The sequence below is a fragment of the Phyllostomus hastatus genome, unplaced genomic scaffold, assembly GCF_019186645.2.
Source record: "Phyllostomus hastatus isolate PE091 unplaced genomic scaffold, TTU_PhHast_1.1 phas_scaffold_1066, whole genome shotgun sequence".
Classification (NCBI taxonomy): Eukaryota; Metazoa; Chordata; class Mammalia; order Chiroptera; family Phyllostomidae; genus Phyllostomus; species Phyllostomus hastatus.
The window spans coordinates 28,260,089-28,279,648 of record NW_025334004.1 but is presented as its reverse complement, the minus strand read 5'-3'; positions in this window follow the sequence as shown (position 1 = coordinate 28,279,648).

The following is a 19,560-nucleotide window of genomic DNA, read 5'->3' as shown; positions in this document are numbered from 1 at the left end:
GGGCTCCTGGAATCTGGCATGTAGGGCAAGGGTGCTACCAGACACCCTGAATACGCTGCACAGGACAGCCCCACCACACAGTTGGCTGGCCCAGAATGCTAATGGTGCTGGGGCTGAGAAACTCTAAGAGGATGGAAACTGAGGGGGGTAGTATGTGTGCGCATGTCAGCGGGTGCTCCTTAGCATTTCCAAGTGTCTGAGGAGGTAATAGCGTGGGACACCGCTTCGGACCTCCCCGGACTGGAGTCCGATTTACTGATCAAGTCAGCCAACCAAGACCTTTTCCTACCAGTTTCCAGCGGGAGGCAACTGGGAAACACCGGTCTGTGAGAGACACAAGGGAAGCCTCAGGTCCCCTAGGTGACACATCCACGGTGCAGCGGAAGCTCACGGGTGAGTTTTTATCACGATGCCCAGCGCTCCAATGGCAGCTGGAAAATCCGGCCTTCAACATGGTAGACAAGACCGTCCAGATGCTGTGGCGGGGGTGGGGTGGGAAGGGCAAGAGGAGCTCAAGTAAACAGGCCATCCTCCACCAAAAGGCACGGAGGATGCTCATTGGTTTGCAGGCCCGTTAGCGAGCACTCCGGAGGGGCCCTCGCCCAGCCCTGCCCCGCAGGGCAGCCCTGGCACCGGAGGAGCTGGGTGTGGGCCGCAGTGAAACATCTGTGCTTCCATCCCAGGCAGTCAGACCCCGCTTACCAGGCAGCCCTTGCAGGTCTGGCTGCCTTTGCGTATCTCTGGCGCTTACTGTCCTCTCAAAGTGGCTCAGCATTCCAGGGTGTGGATGCCATGCAGGCCTCTCCACGGGTGGGTCTCTCTGGAGTCGCTATTTGTTCTAACCACTCCTGCCTGCCGCCGGCTCCCCCAGGCCAGCTGGAAAGACCGTCCCTGCCAGCCTCTGGCTGTAGGGCACCCGCGGCGGGGCGTGTGCAGGCGGATGAGGCCAGAGCCCACAGACCCGAGTGCAGGCCGCCAGCACACGGGCCGTGTGTCAGAGAAGCCCTCAGGCTTGTTCAAGGCACCCACACCCGGAGAAGAGCCCGGGACCCCCAAATAGGGATATGGGGGCACTGCCCAGGAAAAAAGTGCGGGCCACTGGGATAACTCGCATCTTTATTCAGCCTGATCGCTCGGACTGGTGGAGGTGGGGCTATTTTTTTCCAGTCGTTGAATTCATTGCTCCAACATTTCTTGAGTGTCTACCATGTTCTTGACAACGTAGTAGATCCTGGAGACCCTTGGGAGGGGCGGCGTTGAGCAAAGAAGGGAGGACAGACCACCCGTTACGGGTGATGTGTAGGACACAGAGTTCCCATCATTGCGAAGGGGAGGGTCGGCGTGGTGGGGGCGGGGCCGACATAGACCTCGCAGGCAGTGGGGTGAGGTGCCCGAGAGGAGCGGGACTGTGATGATGTTCTCAGGTTTCCACCGAACTATGAGATGCAGCGCACACGGATGTAGAGTCAGCAGTCTGTGTAGAGGGGTCTTAGGGGAGATTTTGCTGGCTGGTGGTAGAACAGGTTGGGGACGTCAGTGAAGGCTTTTTGGTGGTGGAGTAAGTCTGTCCTGTGTCTGGGGCCAGCTGTCAGTCCAGTTTCTACCCGCGGGCCAGTTCTGGGCCAGCTGTAGGCCATCAGAGCACTGCCAAAACAAGGGCTTTAGGGAAGGATCTGGAAAGTGTCCTGGTGGACCCGTGTCCTCTGCCGAGGCCCCCCGAGAGTGGAGTGTGAGGGTGTGTGGCACACCTCTGCCGTCCTGGGCAAAACCGTGGCCCTTCAGAGCAGCCCCTGGGTTGGGGATTTACCCTTCTGCCTGCTGTGGGAGCTCTGCTGTATTCACACCGGTTTTAATGGTTCTCGCTTATTAACCTGAAGCTGTGACCAAGCTCACGTTGCAGAAGACCTTGAATAAGGAGGAAGGGCTGCAGCCACAATACTTCTTGTCTCTGCCAAACGCAGGGCTGTGCCTGGATGCTGCGGCCATTCCTGTCCATCTCAGGAAGTGAGGCTTTGCTCGGTCCTTGAGGGTTTCTGTGGACACTTTGCAGAGTTACCAAAACCTTACAACCCTGTACAGAGGCCCCCTTGGGCCCTGGTTTATTAGTTTGCTTTTTCTTGTTGTATTTACTCATTTTTTAAACACATGAACTTGTGGCTAGAGTGACCTTATCTGACCTATGTAGAGGATACAAAATAATAGCTTCAAGTGCAAAAGATTGAGAAATCTTGCCTTGAGGAGAATTTTAAAATGGATGTGTGGAACATTTATAAAAAACCTGCATGAACCCTGGAGAGAAATTTCATCCCACTCATGAGTAGCTCTAAGTCATGTGTTCTCCCCTTTACTTTCAAAAGTAACGTTTCTTGTTTATTTTTCTAAAAATAAAAGCAAAATGATATGCATTATAGAAAATTTGGAAAATGTAAAGAAGTACACATATGAAAATTAGAATCATCCATTTTTCCTCCACTAGGACAGTAATTACTGTTGACGTTTGGATGTTTATTCTTCCCGTCTTTTTCTGTGCTTGTATATTTGACATACATTTGAAAATAGCCTTTATAAATATACAGTGTTTAAATGTATACCCTCCTTCCCCACCACATGGTAGCATTTCCTGTGTTATTGAATGTTCTTTAGAAACAAGATTTATAACCACTGCATCATAGCCTCTGATAAAGACTGAACACAATTCATTTCATCATTGCCCGCCCTCTCGACATTTCCCTTTTTAAAAAGTGTGAATGATGCCGTATGGCAGACAGATCAATATTTAACTGCAGATCTGAATGTGTCCTGAGCACAACCACCAGCAAGGGGGATTATGGAGTCCCAGGACACGAGCGTTTTTGAAGTTCTGCAAACACATTGCCATGCCGTGGCCTTAGGGAAAATAAGGAGCCAATCACGGTTCTGGGACCACTGAGCAGTACCATTAAAAGCTATGCATGCGATAGTCAGAAATAGCTCCCTCTGCGGCGGTTTGAAAACGTGCCCACAGTTTCTCTCCCCCCACCCCTGGAGAGGTGGGATCCACGCCCCTCCCCGTGAGTCTGGTCTGGTCTTAGAGACCCACTGGTAATGGGTGCGATGCCAGCACAAGCCAGGCATGTGATGAGACGTCATCTCCCGGGCTCTGTCAGAAGAGGCCACTTGGTTGCCGCGTGACACATGTGCATGGCCAGCTGTCCTGTACGAAGTCTGTCTACCCCGAGACCTCTGCTGGAGAACCCGCGTGTGGAGGTCCCCACCCACGGACGAGCCGAGCTCCCAGCCCACAGCCGGCACCAGCTGCCGGCCCTGAGAATGGCCGTCCTCCGTGGGGTTAGTCATCTCACTTGCTGACGTTTAAACTTAGCAGTGAGTGTTTTCCTGAATGATTTAAAAACACTTTTTGGTTCATTCAGAATAATTGTAACACTGGTTGAGAACACGTTTCTGAGTTGCCTTTTACCTTTGTTTCCTTTAAAATGCTATTTTGGAAATCATAAAATTTCCGTGTGGTCAAACTTGGTAAGTGTTTCATTTGTGATCTCGGTCATTTCTAGGTTAGAAAAAGCTCCTTCCGGAGCACAGTTGTTCCCCTACATCTCTGTACACTTTTTTCTTTCCTTTTCCTTTCTTTTGTCCCCCCATGCCCGATCTTCCCTCCTTTCTTTCCCCTTTCTTTGACATTTAAATCTTAAATCTGTCTATAGCTATTCTGGTATTTGATAATAATTTGGGTCGACAGCCAAGTTCTCCAGTATTATTTGTTGAGTAATAAACAAGTTCTTAGCCATTAAGTCATGCTGCTTGTTTCACTGAGACATGCACATGCACGCATGTTCTAGAACCCATGTTAGGGTTCTCTGCTCTATTCCAGTTGCTATGGGTCATTGTTCCAGTAAGACATTGTTTTAAATTCTAATAGAACAAGATATGCATCATTTTTTAAATTCTAAAGTATTCTTAGCTATTCTTCATTGTTTATTCTTTTAGAAGATATTTAAAATTATCTCTTGAATCATGTTCGGCATATAAGTTATTGAGAAAGACCTGACATGGTTTTTTTAAAGATTTTATTTATTAATTTTTAGAGAGAGGGGAAGGGAGGGAGAGAGAGAAACATTGATGTGAGAGAGAAACATTGACGCCTCTCACACGCATCCTGACTGAAGACTGAACCCGCAATCCAGGCGTGTGCCTTGACTGGGAATTGAACCGGCAACCTTTCATTTTGTAGGATGACACTCAACCGACTGAACCACATAAGTCAGGGCAATCAATACCTGACATCTCTTTTCTTAAAGATTTTATTTATTTATTTTTAGAGAGGGAAGGGAGGGAGAAAGAGAGAGAGAGAAACATCAATGTGCGGTTGCTGGGGGCCATGGCCTGCAACCCAGGCATGTGCTCTAGCTGGGAATCGAAACTGTGATGCTTTGGTTTGCAGCCCAAGCTCAATCCACTGAGCTACGCCAGCCAGGGCAAGACCTGACATCTTTATAGTACTTTGGACTGATGCCTTTCTCTATTTACTCAGACCTCTTTTGTGGCTCTCACAAGTTTTATCATTGTCACATACTTTTCTTATTAACATTATTCCTGAGTATTACTATAATGAGTTGGCTTTTTATTGTCTGTTTAGTTAATTAATTTTAGTATTGTAGAAAAGCTATAATTTTGTGTATTTTTTTATATCTGGCCCCTTTAATGAACTCTCATTTTTATTATCAATTGCTTTTCTTGATTTTTCTGGCTATATAATTATATTTACCCATGGAGTAATTTTATCTTGTGTTCCAGTAATTTACTGCTTATTTCTTTTTCTTGTATTATTGCATTGGCTAGTCATTTCAAAACCATGTTGACTAATAGGGGCTATAGGGAAACCTCTATAAAGAATTGTTGATCAACAGCTAAAAAATACTAGAAAAATCCCCACCAGACTGCAATTCCTATCTGATTAACTTTTTTTTCAAAGCCCTTACCTACCCTTCTCCTTATAAAAAGGTCAGCTTGAGATGAGGTGTTAAGGTGGTTTTTAGTGTACATAACTCATGGTCTTCTCAGATCAATGGCATCTAAGTAAATTGTCCATAAAGATTCAGTCCTTGTCTCTATGTATTGGTTCTGGTAGTGACAGGCAGCGTGGACACCAGCTTTCCAGTTTTACTTTTTGAAGGTGATCATAAGGTGCTATTTATTTGATCTGTTGATATGACTAATTGTGTTAAGAAAGGTAGTAATATTAATCCATCATTGTAATTCCAGCATAAACTTAACATAGTAATAGTGGATTGTTAATTTAGTTGTGTTTGATGACGTTTTACTTGTAATTTGTTTCTCATCCGTGTTCAAAGTGAGGTTGAACGTGAGTTCACTGTTTGTGTGGGTGCGTGTGACTGTGTGGACACGGTCACCACCCCTCGCTTTTCAATCTCAGTGTTCAAAAACTTTTTAGTGCAAATCACTTACCAAGAATGAAAGGCAGGATACAATTTAGGCTTTTTTCCATGGCCTCCAGGACCAACGCTTTGACCTGTCTCCCAACTCTGTCTGTGTGGTGTCCCCCGCTGCAGCCACACTGACCTTCTCGCTGTTTCCTAAGCAGACCAGGCTCACCCCTCCTCGGGGCCTTTGCCCTTGACCTTTCCCCTCTGCGTCACGCATCTCTCATTTTATCGAGGTTTCTGCTCAAATGTCGCTTCTTTAGAGAGTGCCTTCTAGACAGCCCTGTTTAATGTAGCCTGCCAATCTCGTTCTAATGTTTTGATCTCTTATCCTTCTACATTTTTCTTCAGCATGCTACCTGTATCTGATATTACACTTTTACATCTATATGTCCATTTGATGTTTTCTGTCTCTACCCTGATGATGCGGACTTGGAGAGGGGTGGAGAGAATATGTCAATCATATCTGTATCACCAGGGCCCAGCCGTCTGCCTGGCACATGGTAGGTGGTCAGTAAAAATGTCGAGTAGGTGAATTAGTGGGTTCTCCATAAAAATATGTGTTTGCTATGGGATTCCCTATGGTACTCCTCAACTGCTAATATGAGGCCCGGTGTCCATACTTGGGTGAAGTGCAGCATGTCTCTCCTTCCCCCGCCAGGTCCTCTCCCCCCCACTCTCTCTGCTGCTCTGAACAGTGACTTGGCAGTTGCCCCGAGTCCGTGCTCACGGGTGCCCCGCCGTCCCAGTGCTGTGTCGCCACCTCAGGCGGGTCCCACTCCTCCCTCGAGGAAACGTAACTGTTCCCTGCACCTTCGCCGGGCACCGGCACATCCCTGGAACCGCTGTCCATCACGGCTCTGCTGCCTCCTCCTCTGAACACCTGCTCACGCCACCACCGGGCTCACTTGGCACCATGACCATTTCTGTGCCCTTCACAACTTCCAGAAGGCAGGCACTTGGTCTCCCCAGTTACCTTGTGATTACCAGAGAGTCCCTACCATGCTCTATGTTTTTGGAACCGACACGAAGCCATCCAGAGCATGGCTTCAGCACCCCATGGACCTGGGTGTGAGCACTGGTTGCCAGGCGCTATCTGGAGAGCCTGGAGCATACCACAACCTCGGTGGACCCCCAGGTTCTTCTTAATCTATAAAAATGCAATAAAAATGTAAGTATCATCCTCCTCATTATTTAAAAAAAATGACGAAGAGATCAGCCCACGCTGTCAAATGCAGCCATTACCTCTTGGCCCTGCTCTTCCCTCCCCGCCCTCCGCTTCACACTCTGGCTACACAAACACCGTCTACTTTCCTGTGCGATTCCCCACACTTGCGTCTCCTTGCTCATTCTCTCCCTTTTGCTGGGAGGCTCCTTCCCACCGTCTTGCCCTGGCCACACTCCCCTCCACATCCTCTAAGAGCCGGCTCAGGAGCCGCCTCCTCAGAAAGTTCTCCATGACCGGCCTGCCCTCTTCCAGCACCCGCAGGCACCTGGGGCTGTGACAGGTCCCTGGCTAACACTCACGCACAGTTCACAGGGCGTGGCTTCGTCCATGCACTGACCGCTCTGTTCATAGGTGCGCTGTCTCCCTGAGCAGCCCGCCAGCATCTCAGAGGCAGGGGCTGTGTCTTATTTGCCTACACTCCTGGTCCCAGCACCATGCTGGGCCCTTGGAGAACTTAGCGACTGTTTGATGTACTTCCGTGAACTGCATGGATTGGATTGAACACTATTTCTCTATTGTGGGGGGAGGTGGGATCCTCTCTGGGGGTGAGGGGAGGAAAAGCTCTGATGACCTGATCAGGCCAGCCAGCAGAATCCGACCCCGTAACTACGAGGAAGACAGACTGGATAGCCAAGCCGCCTTCACCTTTCAGGCGGGGGGCAGCCCGGTCTGCAGGTCTCACTTTAAAAGTGGAAATGGCTTACCCTCTCCACAGGGCAGCCCTGCCTTCGGAGCTGGCCCCATCTCTTTCTTTCAGACGAGGACGGCCAAGTTCAACAGGCAGCAGGGATGGATGCAAAGACACACATGCCACATCCAGGCAGCTACACGCTCCCAGCTCCGAACAAGGCCCCACTGAAAGGATCAAAGGCGGCACATGGCCAGGCAGTGACAAATTTATGAAGTCCCGTCATCCACATGAAAACATTGTGTAGTTTAATCTGCCCAGTGGAAATAAATCACTCTCAAGTTTCTGTAGCAGGAGTTGCGAGTCAGCCACACGTCTCCATAAAGATGGAAGGGATCCGTTTCCAGTGAGTTTTACATCTTTCGGAGAAGAAAGGTTTCCTTCGCGGTGGAGCCGATCTAAAAGCACCTTTGTATTCCCCCTTTCCCCGAGAAGCCCCGCACATGTAGCTTTCAATGAGGATACAAGCTTTGTTATTACACTGAGATTTACAAACAAAGCTGTTGGCACGGGAAAGCCTGTGGTAGGTAGGACGGACCACCCGTAAGTATGCATATGAAAGCCCGGTTGGAAAATCTCCTTATGTCAGCCAAAAGTGTGACTGCATTTCGAAAAACTTGGCTGTTCTCTTGGTGGTCGAAACAGGGAACCTTTTTGTTCATTGAACGCTGAAAAAACAAGTATGCCAAAGAGTGCCTTTTCCTCAAGGGTTTCAAAACGACTTGCTATTTTTGACTCTTTCTCTCTCGGGACTCGAGAACATTCAACAAACGGGAATCAGAGATGTTTTATGGTTCCGCGTGTACTCGGAGACTTCGGGCCCTGGCCAACAGGCGTGGGCCCACATGCCCACCATGCGGCGTGCAAAGGAGCCTCGTTCTCCCGTGTCCTCTGGCCACAGGCAGGGACGGGGCTGGATGTATTCGATTCACTTCCTGGGGGGATGGGAGAGAGGCTGGGGCACTGGATGGGAGGGAGAGGTGGCCGTGCAGGTGGCTGACAGGGGCTGCAGGCCCTGTCTATGGTTACAGATGACAGAATCTGTGTTTCCAAACTGGGCGAGGACTGGTAACCGGAATCGTATAAGCTTGTTACTTACTAACCAACAGGGCTAGGAAATTTTCCAGACGTCACGTGCGTGAGATGTCTGTGTGTATATCTACATATCTGTATCAACTACATAGATAATATGCAATGCTACATGTAATGCCACATATACATGTGTATGTGGATATGTACTACTGTATGCAACACAGTTGACATAACTTCTCTGCTGTATTTTTGTGTTGTTGTCATGGCCTCTGGTGGCCTGGAAGCCACTTTGTAACTAGCGGGAGGGCGAGAAGGGCGGGCTAACGGCCCCCTGCCTTATCATGCCCAGTCCATTCGAGCTGCTGCAACAGAAACGCCACAGGCTGGGTGGCTTCTGAACAACATTTGTTTCTCAGAGTTTTGGAGGCCGGCAAGTCCAGGATCAAGGCGCTGGCAGATTCAGCGTTGGGTGTTTTGTTTTGTTTTTAATGGAAAAGTAATTATGTACAAAGAAAAAAATTCTGAGTACAACAAGCTCTGCAATAAAAAATAATTCTCCCTTTCGTCCTGGGACCCCATGTCCTCTCTCCCCATGGCAACCAGTGTTTACAGATATTTTTAAGTGAATCCTTCCAGACTAGCCCTGTGTGTGCGCCTGCGTGCAAACACACTTCAAACCATGCCGCCACACCAGACGGCAGGGTGCCATACTGTTCTCCACTCTCTCCTCCCCGTGGAGTGTGTGGGAGAGCACCCCCTCAGCAGCCCACTGTCATCTACGTCACTCTGTCTGATGACTGTGTAGTGTTCAGAATTGCGTGTAGCACAACGTAACGCAGCAGCCCTCACCAAGGGGCATGCAGTTCATTGCTAGCTTTCTGTTCAAATAAACAGCACCGTTATATATGTTCCCTGTGCGAATATATGTCTCGGAGACTCTCCTAGATGTGGTTTACCAGTGACGAGGGGCATATGCGTTGCAATTTCTTATGGTTGTCATGGCCACGGTTATGATTGTTGTTCTGCAGATATCCGAAGAGGTAGCTCCGGTTTCCTCGGCCACCCGTGGGCCAAGAACACCTCTCGCTGTCCCTTCATCAGCGCCGTGTGTTTCAAACGTCAGTCTTTGCCAACCTGATCAATGAAAAATGCCACATTAAATGTTAAGGATTTAAAGACACTCTTTCTTGTTTCCCCTTTGATATTACAACACTGTAGAGCTTAAACAGCCCTTCGAGGTCATCTGGTCCAGTTTTGGGGGGGGCACAGTTTTACAGAGGAGGAGGAGGACCTGCCCTCTCCAGTGTTGGGTGGCAGGCCTGTACTCCCTGCCACCCCCTGCCCCACCCGGGGCAGGGCCAGTGAGAGCTGACGCAGGGCTAATGCACACACGTCTGTGCCTGTGGAGTCGCTGTGCTCCCAGCAAGTGACAGCACCGATGACTGACGCGCTGAAGTCGAAGTATAACACTTACTCCATCATTCATCACCCTTGGAAAAGCAGACCGTGTCTAGGCAGAGTTTGCCGTCACATGTCACCTCGGTGACTTAATACTCGAAATTCCCCGAAGGGAAGTAGCGAAACATCCTTACTGACCACGTGAGGGAATTTCTCAAAGAGTTCTCTGCTGGGAGAGGTCAGGCATCCCTTCATAGTTTCCAAGGGTCCGACTGTAAGGTGTGATCCATTGACAGCAGATCACTCCTGAGGGGAAGGGGCTTTGTTTTGGGGGTGAGGGGAAGGAAAGGTGGGCGGGAGGAGGGTGAGAAGGGAAGGCTAATGGCTCCCTGTCCTAGTCCATTCCGGGAGGCTTGTAAACAATGAACACTTATTTCTCACAGTCTGGAGGCTGGGAAGTCCAAGATCAAGGTGCTGGCAGATTCGGTGTTGGTAAGTGCCTTCTTCCTGGTTCTCCCCATGTCCCCCCAGAACGGATGAGCTCTCGGGTCTTTTTTTTTACATCAGGTCATTGATCCCATTTGTGAGGGCTCCACCCTCATGACCTAATGACCCCCAAGGCTCCACCTCCTAGTACCATCACACTGGGGATTAGGTTTCAACACAGGAATTCTGGGGACGCAAACAGCGAGTCTACAGCACGCCCGAGCAGGAGCCAGAGCCAGGGGCCAAGGGCTCTAGTGCCGGCCTTGTCCTTGTGACTGGTGCCTCTTTGGGCAAGCTGCCTAACTCCTCCAGGCCTCAGTTTTCTCGTCTGCAAAACGGGACCAGCACCCCGTCCACCCTTTATGCTTTCCACGAGGATGAATAAGGTAACACGTGAAAAGCATGTGGCAGTGTTCCACTGATCGCTGGGCCCTGGGACATGAGAGGGTCTGCACCGGTGTCAGTGTTTACAGCCCCCACGAGTTCATTTCTGCCGGTTGTCATCTCTGCGGCTGCTGCTCTTCACTTCTATTTTACCTGGACTTTGTTGTGTCCTCAGGCCACTGCCCTGGACTAGGCACCATCTAAAATAGGAGTGCCAACAGGGAAAGTGACTCCCTCTTGGAAGAAATAAGCCACACTCTGGCATGAAGACAGGAGAAGGATGCCCCCTAGAAAGGCCAGGCCCCCTCTGGGGTGTGCTGACCCGGCCCTGGGAGACTCAGACGGTGCGACGGTGTGCGTGGCCTCGGTCCACCCAAAGGCATCCCCGGGAGAGGGGTGTGTGGCTCCCCCCTCCGCCCCGACGTCCGCAGAGCCGACCTCCTGAGGCCTTCAGGTCTGCGTGCAGCACAGTGCTGTTCTGAGCTTGCTGACACTCTCCACTCTGGCCAGAGCTCAGAAGTCGGGCCACCTCCGTGGCTGATTGGGATAAGCACGGCTTTCCTAGACCGTAGGGGTGCCAAGGAGAAACGATTTCCCCACAGCGTTTTAAGTACAGACTACCATTCTCTCAGCCCACTTTCTCTCTTTCTCTAGGAACGGTATCCAGTCTGCGGTCTAACTCTGCACTTTTGAAACTGGTGATTGTCATTCTTGGCTGTGGGTGTGCACAGTGTGTGTGTGTGTGTGTGTGTGTGTGCGTGTCCATGTGTGTTTATCTCTTCTTCTTAGCTCTTCTCTCTGTACAAGTGGGAGAGCCGGCTTCCAGGAGGTGGGCTGGTTTCCAGGGTCAGTGGGGGACACGCTCTTTGTGACCACCTTGCAGGCTAGGATTTCTGTCATCTGTGCGTTTTCCTGCCTCCTCACACAAACGTCAGGTCTTCGGATAGAGCTGAAGCTGATGCCGCATCTGCCCCTTTGCTAGAAGAGATGCCGTAGATGCCGTAGATGTCGATGCAAAGGTTAGTTGTAGGCACAATAGCCTCTTTCCACCTCATTTTGATGCTACACGTTCTTCTAATTTTGCTAGCACTGCCTCCCCCCAAAGCCATCAGGGAGCTTTGAACTGTGCTTCAGGCACCTTTACAATAACAATAACAACACACACACACACACACACACGCACACCGAGGACACTCACACACACGCATACATAGCGTAATGCGGGCACGTCGCAGCTTCAGCCGCAGAGAATCTGTTGAAACCTAGAGCTCATTCTTGTTTTATTAAGAAAACGAAATGTGAAGGGCGTGAGGCTGGTGGTTAACAGACCGGGGCTCTGGAGCGGGCAGTCCCCTCTGTCACTTCAGCGTGTGGTTGCCCCTCGGGGTCCCGTGGACTCATCTGCATCACAGGACATCGGATTAGACGGCGGGGGCTGGGGGCGGAGCCCCTCCATCTGTGACTCGCCGCCATTCCAGCTCCATGCTGTGTCTGTTCTTCCTTCTGCTGTCCTTGCGGGTTTCTTTGGGGGGTATTACCGCTCCTGCAGACAGGCAACAAAACAAAAGAAGGAAGTAACAGCCGTTTTATTGCTATCACCTCGGATTTATAGGTGGACTTACGTATCCAGTGTCTCTTTCTCTCCTTTGCCCTCTTTTAAAAATCGTGCTGTCGATACGGTACGTGTGATGCATGGTCATGTTAAACAAAAGTGCACACACTCAACCCAGGAAAGTACAAAAGGAAAGTTAGAATAATGAAACCTGCCTCCCCAAAACGAAAAGCCTTAACATAAAGTGAACATTAGTTCTGCCCTGTGCAAACACAGCAGTATTGATGGACATCAGGTAGATGGATAGAACAGTGTATGAAAATGGATTTATTCTGTGCACACTCTTTTAATGACAAGTAGTTAAGTTTACCTTTGAGTTTAATAAAAGAAAACCTGAATGGAAATAGAAGGTTTTGTGGGACCACAACATTTTTTGTACATGATGTCATATTATTTTCTAAAAAAGAGCTCTCTAAGGCGAAAGAATTGTTTCTAGCCTCATTAGCTCCTCTAACTGGAAAGTCCAGGAGTGAGTGTTGGTTCTGGCTGCCGCTGGGCCCAGGGATGGTGACGAGGGTTCCGGGTCTCTGCGTCTCGCCCGTCGCCCACAGCTCTTGCTCCGTTTCCTTCTGGCTTGTTTCGCGCTCGGACCCGCTTCCAGGCGGCGGCAAACATCGCCGTGGGAAACGCCCCGCCGACGTCACACTGAAGGGAAGATGCCGGCCTTGCCTGCGGGTCGGAGTCACTGCATCTTCTTTGTCTAACTGCTCCTTCTGGTTTGTGGCAACACTGACTTTCTGCTCTAACAGATAGGGGCATTAGTGTTCATCGTACATTTTCTTTCCTCTCTTCCTGCTAGATACCGATCTTTCATAAGTACTGTGTTGGCGCCATCCAGATTTAGAACACCCACATGTATGATCATGCTTCCCATAGTTGCTGGGCTGGCATAGTCATGAATTGGGGGCTGGCTCTGCCAGTCACGTTAATGCAGTTCTCCAGTCCCGGGGTCTCCACTTTGATTTATCCCTCATTGGGGGCCCCTTTTCCATGAAGTGTTCATTGTTACCGTGCACCCAGATGTTTTTTTATGTTGGAAACTATCTCCACGTGGCTTTTACACTTGAACCGTCTCTTCCGTAGCTGACTTTTGCTGGGGGTGCTTTCTTTCCTTCGGGCACTTGTCACTGTGCCAATGTCTTTGGAAAACGAATTTTGCAAAAGAGAATTCTGAGGCCACCCGATCCCTCTGCCCCCAAATAGGTGCTTTTTAAACCTATCTTTTTGCTTGAAGAATTATTTCTTGTTTTCCCTTTAAGTCTAACAACATAAATAGGATGTGTCTCACTGCTAAGCCTCCTCCCTTGAATTTCCGTGGAATGCGGCATATACCCATCAGTCAGTCAGGGGGGTCAGGTCTGTCCTTGTTTTGGAACACCTTTGTATATGTTATAGCTAAATGGGCACACATATGTTATAGTCTCTCTTTTGGAGTACTAACTATTTTTACGCTAGATTGTTTTTCACTGACCCCTTATTTATTAGCTTCTTTCACTGCTTTAAAATCTTTGTGGATTTTTCCGAAGCTCTGTCGTCAGGTCCATCATTTCCCGTCTCTGCAACAGTAACAGGAGTCTGCCCTGGACTTGATTGACACTGACCGTTTCCAGGACTCTTCACGCCAGGTTCTGTCTGCTGTCCTGTCTCTTGAGCCCCGAGGACCCCCTTCCGCTCAGCGCATCGTGCAGAGCATGTCTGCTAGGAACGCATTTTCCCAGCTTTCATTCATCTGGAACGGTCTTTGTTTTGCTTTAATTTTTGAAGACCGTTCCACTGGTATGGAATCCTCGATTGGCGAGGTCCCCCCCCCCACCGCCCCCACCGCCCCTTCCCTTCAGCAGTTTAAAGGTGATGTCTCAGCCCTGGATGGTGTAGCTCAGTGGATTGAGCATGGGCTGTGAACCAAAGTGTCGCAGGTTCGATTCCCAGTCAGGGCACATGCCTGGGTTGCAGGCCATGACATCTGGCAACCACACATTGATGTTTCTCTCTCTTTCTCTCTCCCTTCCCTCTCTAAAAATAAAAAATTTAAAAAAAAAGGTGATGTCTCATCACCGTCTCATCTGCACTGGCTCTGCTAGTCAGTCTTCATTCAAATCACCATTCCTAGGTGTAATTCTTTCCCCTGTATTTACCTCCCTTTGAATCTGCCGACTTTCTGGGATACGTTAACGCTTTTTACCGAATGTTGGGAAGTTTGGGCCTTCGCTCCCTTGAGTATGTTTTTGAGCCCTGCCTCTCCCTGTTTCCCTCTGACGCTGCAATTCTAAACGGTCCTCAGACTGTTTGGTGTTGCCTCGCAGGTCAGTCCGTACTGATGAGTTTCCTTCCAATGTCTTCTCTGTTATTCAGGTCGGGTCGTTTGTACCGATTTGTCTCCGATTTACGGGCTCTGCCTCTGCGCGTAGCTGAAACATTCAGGGGTATGTCGCTTCGCATGCTGCTTGAGCCGGGAGCTCAGACGTTGTCCCCGGGACTCAGTGTCCCTCTCTCGGCCCCTCACCTGTGCCCTCAACAGAGCGTGAGCCCCATCCTCAGCTAATTCCCACCTCGTGGTGGAAAGATGGTCACCCGCGCCTCCCTTCGGCCTGGGTTCGGGCCCAGTAGGAATATGAGCGAATGAATGTCTCTCAGCAGGAGCCTCTGACTCCCGCTGTGTCCGGCTGCACCACCACGCCCTGGACGGCCGCTGGGCTGGGGGAATGGGACCCTCTCGTCAGCAGGCCCGAGTCGGTGCCCTCCTCCGGGTGAGGCCTGGGGTCGGCGCGACTGACGCACATAGATCGATGGTGCAGAAGGAAGCTTCCCACGGGGAAACTGAGACAGTGTGTCCGTGGGAGACAGGTCACCGGACTCTAGAAGACCGCAGGACAGCAAGTGTTCTCTGCAGCAAAGTAACACGTTGGTGGAGGGGTGGGTTGGTGGGTTGCTTGGTTCCAGGTGTGTTAAAAATCAAAGGTCCCGAATGCCACTAACTTTCCGCTCATGGGCTGACCTTCACGGTTTCTCAGGACCTAGAGGAACTGCCCAGAAGAGTCCGTGTGGGTTCCCCAGGCAGACAGTCTGAGACACTCACAGACAGTGCGGATGCTCTTATGGCCCATCTACCATTTATTCCCTCTAAACGTGCATTATTCCAGGTGTATCTGAGATACAATTAGTGTTGAATTTTACACAATTAAATAAAAAGTATTTTTAGGGCATTAGGATCAGACATCTGCATAAAAGTATTTAACATTCCGAGCAAAAGATACAATGCGAGGGCCCGCGGAAGCCGAAAGGACTCCAGGCGGCTCCCCTCATCCCTGCTCGCTTGGCCCTGTCTGTTCGTTTGTTTCTGTTTTGTTTCGTTTTTAAGAAATGAGACTCGACTCTGGTGCAGTCCGTTTCTGCATGGCTTTAAATCCTCAGAGGAATACGCAGGAGGAAAGGACTTGAGAACCGTATCTGGGGTTGGGTTTTAGCAACTGGAAAGAGTACAAGCCCTGGCTGGCGTAGCTCAGTGGATTGAGCGCGGGCTGCGAACCAAAGTGTCGCACGTTCGATTCCCAGTCAGGGTACATGCCTGGGTTGCAGGCCATGACCCCCAGCAACCGCACATTGATGCTTCTCTCTCTCTCTCTCTCTCCCTCCCTTCTCTCTCTAAAAATAAATAAATAAAATCTTTTAAAAAAAGAAAGAAAGAAAGAAAGAGTACATTGAGCCCCTTTGCTACATCGTACGGGAAGGACTGAGTCTGCAGGCCAGGGCCGGTCCAGTCGGGTGTCGTCTTTCCTCAGGGTGCCTCACGTGACTGACGGCCTCTGCTTCTTGTCGCCTCTCGGGTTGTCCGGGAACGGTCCAGGCAAACGTGCAGACTGGCCGCTTTCTCGTAACCCAAGTGAGCAGCCCTGCACTGCCCCCTTGGCCTGGATCGCGCCGTCCTGGTTGATAAAGGGGTCGTCGCGTTATTCTCGCATCTAATCTTTAGGAGTTCAAAGTAAAATCAAATTCCACATCTGAAGGGTTTCGTAGGCCTTTTACCCCAGGTTGATGTATGAGGCTAGTATTTAGTTTGATGCTTGCAGGATGAAGTGCCAGTCGGAGACCTTCAGAGTTTGTTCCCCTTCCCCCCACTTCTTAAGTGTCCCGCTCATGTTCTGGGATATTTCCATAACGTCTTTAACATGCACACTATCTCCGGTCCTCGAGGCCTGAAGCAAGCCGACGACTAATTCTTACTTTTGCAGGCTTTTGCAGCAGAGCCTCCGGCCTGGGGGTCCCTCGGAGCAGAGGGAGGTAGGGGTCTGAGGGTCTCACGGCGCGCTGGGAATTCTCACGGGTCTCCAAATATTATTTGTACTCCGTTTTATTTAAAAGATAAGTATCTTGCATTTATAAGAGATAAGGACACTGGAACCTAAACATTTAAAAACAGCCTTTCGCAGGCTGCCCAGGGCCTGATCGCCTGCAAGCCATCCGGGGAGACTGCGGTTTGCCGGCGCTGGCTGGGCTCCGCAGGCGTCGGCTGAGCCGCCCGTGGTTTCCGTCTGAGGGCGGAGCTATCTGGGGGGCCTTTTGTCACATGGCCCACCTCTTCCTGGAAGACAGGTGACGCCACATAGTGAGGAAGCAGGCATTGCAGGATGGGTACCCTGTGTCACCCCCACGACCACCAGCAAGGACCACTGCCGCCCGAAGGACCCTCCTGGCCCCCAGGCCTGCTCCCCTCTGACCTGGTCTCCAAACCGCAGCTCCAGTGATTTGTGAAAACACACAACCCTGACCTTGTGGATACCCCGATGAAAACCCAGTGTCGCCTTGTTGTTGCACGGTCACAGAGCTTCTGTGGCGTCCCCGACTCCCTTCAGGGTGAAGCCCAAGTTCCTTGCAAGGCCCCAGCGGTCGGGCCCAGCTGGCCGTGCGCGGTAGCTTTGTCATGTGACCCCTCCTCCTCCTCGGGCTACCGATGGAGAAGGCACCCTCTTCCCTTCTTTCCGCCCTCCCACTTATCTTTAGGCTCAGCCATTAGCTCCACCAGGGGGTCTCCCAAACACTCCCCTCCCTGAAACCGGGCCAGAGCACGGGCACCGGCTCCTGTCTAGACCGAAAGCTCCTGCACTGAGCAGCCATCACTGCTGCGGGCGTGGGGCCGCCTGTGCCCGGCAGGCGGGAGATGCGGGGACACGTCTGCTGAGTGAATCTAGGCATAGTTTATCGTCCTCCCACAGGCGGGGCTGCGGCCAGGAAAAATGGCTGGGATGTTGTTTCCTTCTAAAAGAACGCTTTCTGAAAGAGGTGTCATTTAAGAATTTCTGTGCTTACCTTTTTTTTTTTTTAAACACCTTTGGGGGCCGTTGTTTTACCAAAGGCCCTTCTTGCTCGCTAGCTGTCACAACTGAACACGAGGTCGTGAAAACCCCCGGGAATGGTTTACTTGGACTCGAGCTGGTGGAAGCCAATGAGTGGACTTCCCCCTTTCCGTGGGAGCTCTCTTCATTTATAGAAAGTCACGAGGTTTTTCCTCCTAGGTTTCTTTTCCCCTGGGAACACCTCGTCTGAGGGGAGGGGGAGGGGCACTTGGAAACTCGCTGCTGAAACGTTTATCAACTGAAGATGGTGTTGACGGAAAATACACCCTCGTGGAAATGCAGGTCTGGTGTCGCACACACGGGGATGTGTCGCTGAGGCCGGATCGTTTCCGAAGCACAAAAGCCCAGACGTACACAGACCGCTTTGTGGGTCCGGTGGTTCGACCCAGTTCAGACGTGCTGCAGGGGATTCAGTGGAAGGAATGCTGGCCTTTGAGGACCACACCTGACGTTATTCATGTTGGCATGTTTATTGAAACACGTACCGTAGATAGATGACTTATTTCTGTGCTGTTTTGCTGAGCTCATGTTTTAGGTCTTGACTTCTGTTCAAGGCTGAGTTTTGTCTTTGGGGTCTTATTGGAAAGATGTTTTTCCAATACAAGAATAGATCCTTTTTGACTTGCATTTCTATTAGCAACAGAACTGCTGTGGGAACTTCCTTTTTATGGATAAAAGTGTTCAAATTATATAGCGCTGGTGAGAGGAGTTTTGAGAGACTCCATCCCTGAAGTCGTCTCCCACTGTCTTCCCCACCGTGGGTCAGATCCCAGAGCAGGACCACCTGGGTCGGGGTCGTGAACTCACGTGACCCTGATCTGGTCATGGCCCTATGACGTGCTACTTACTGCTGCATAGGACTAGATCTCGGAGCCCAGCCTGGGTGCAGAATCCCGGGCTCGTGTGAAGTGTGCGGGTGGCTCACGCCCTCTGCTCTTTCTGGTCAATGCTGGGGCACAATGCAGTGAGAGAGGAGCTAAGTCCCTGGCCAGCTGGATGGAAAACATGTAATAAGATGAGCATCTTCCCACAACACCCAGGTCTCTTTCCACCAGCCCTGGGCCACCTCCAACATGACCAGGGCCCTACAGGGGGCGTGTCCTGGCCTTGCGTCAAGGGAAGAAAGTATCCCGGCAAAGTTAGGTTGTGGGAATTCCTCCTCTTTCACGAAGGACTTTGCGGGAAGGTGGAGGCGAGAAGGGGGGACTTGGAGCTCCGCCACAGGCTCAGCGCCCCGAAACTAACTCCCTGCCCTTCCCTTGCACCACGACCCACCCAGGACCCAGGGTCCAGAGGCGACGGTGGTCTCAACTTTCCTCTTTGTTGACTCTCAGGCGCATCCGGGTTCGTCCTAACTGCTGGTCTGACCGCTCTGGCCTTCTAGCTGCCATGATCCGGAGAAGTCTGGGGCAATAGCCTCTGCTCGGCACACTGAGGCCCGGAGGGAGGAAATGGCCAACCCACAGGTCCTCAGGGGGTGTCCCCAGAGAGGAGCCTCTTCCTCAGAGAGAGGAGGGGTTCCAGAACAGAGGAGCATCCTGAGATGAGAGCCTCTGACATGCGGCATTACCATGGAGTCTCTAGGGGAGGCGCTGTGTCGGGGACCGACGTCCATCTTTCAGAGTCTCCTGCTCTCCGAGTCTCCCTGGTACAGTAGCTGCTCGCTGCCTCTTCTGTTGACGCCGAATGCAGGGGCTGGCTCATCTCCAGGGGCCGTGTTAGAAAAGCACCTGCTACGACTGATGTTCACCCTGTGAACCCCACAACACAGAGGTAGGGAGGGACGGGAGGGGTCGTACAGTGGAGAGAAGGGAGACCAGATACACTCTTGCTCCCCAGGTCACGCATACTCAGTCGCTTGCTCATTGAGAGAGAACTGCCTCTGTTTTTTAAATTGTCGTTTTGCCTTCTCCTCCCCTAACTGATGCAGCACCACCCCCCCC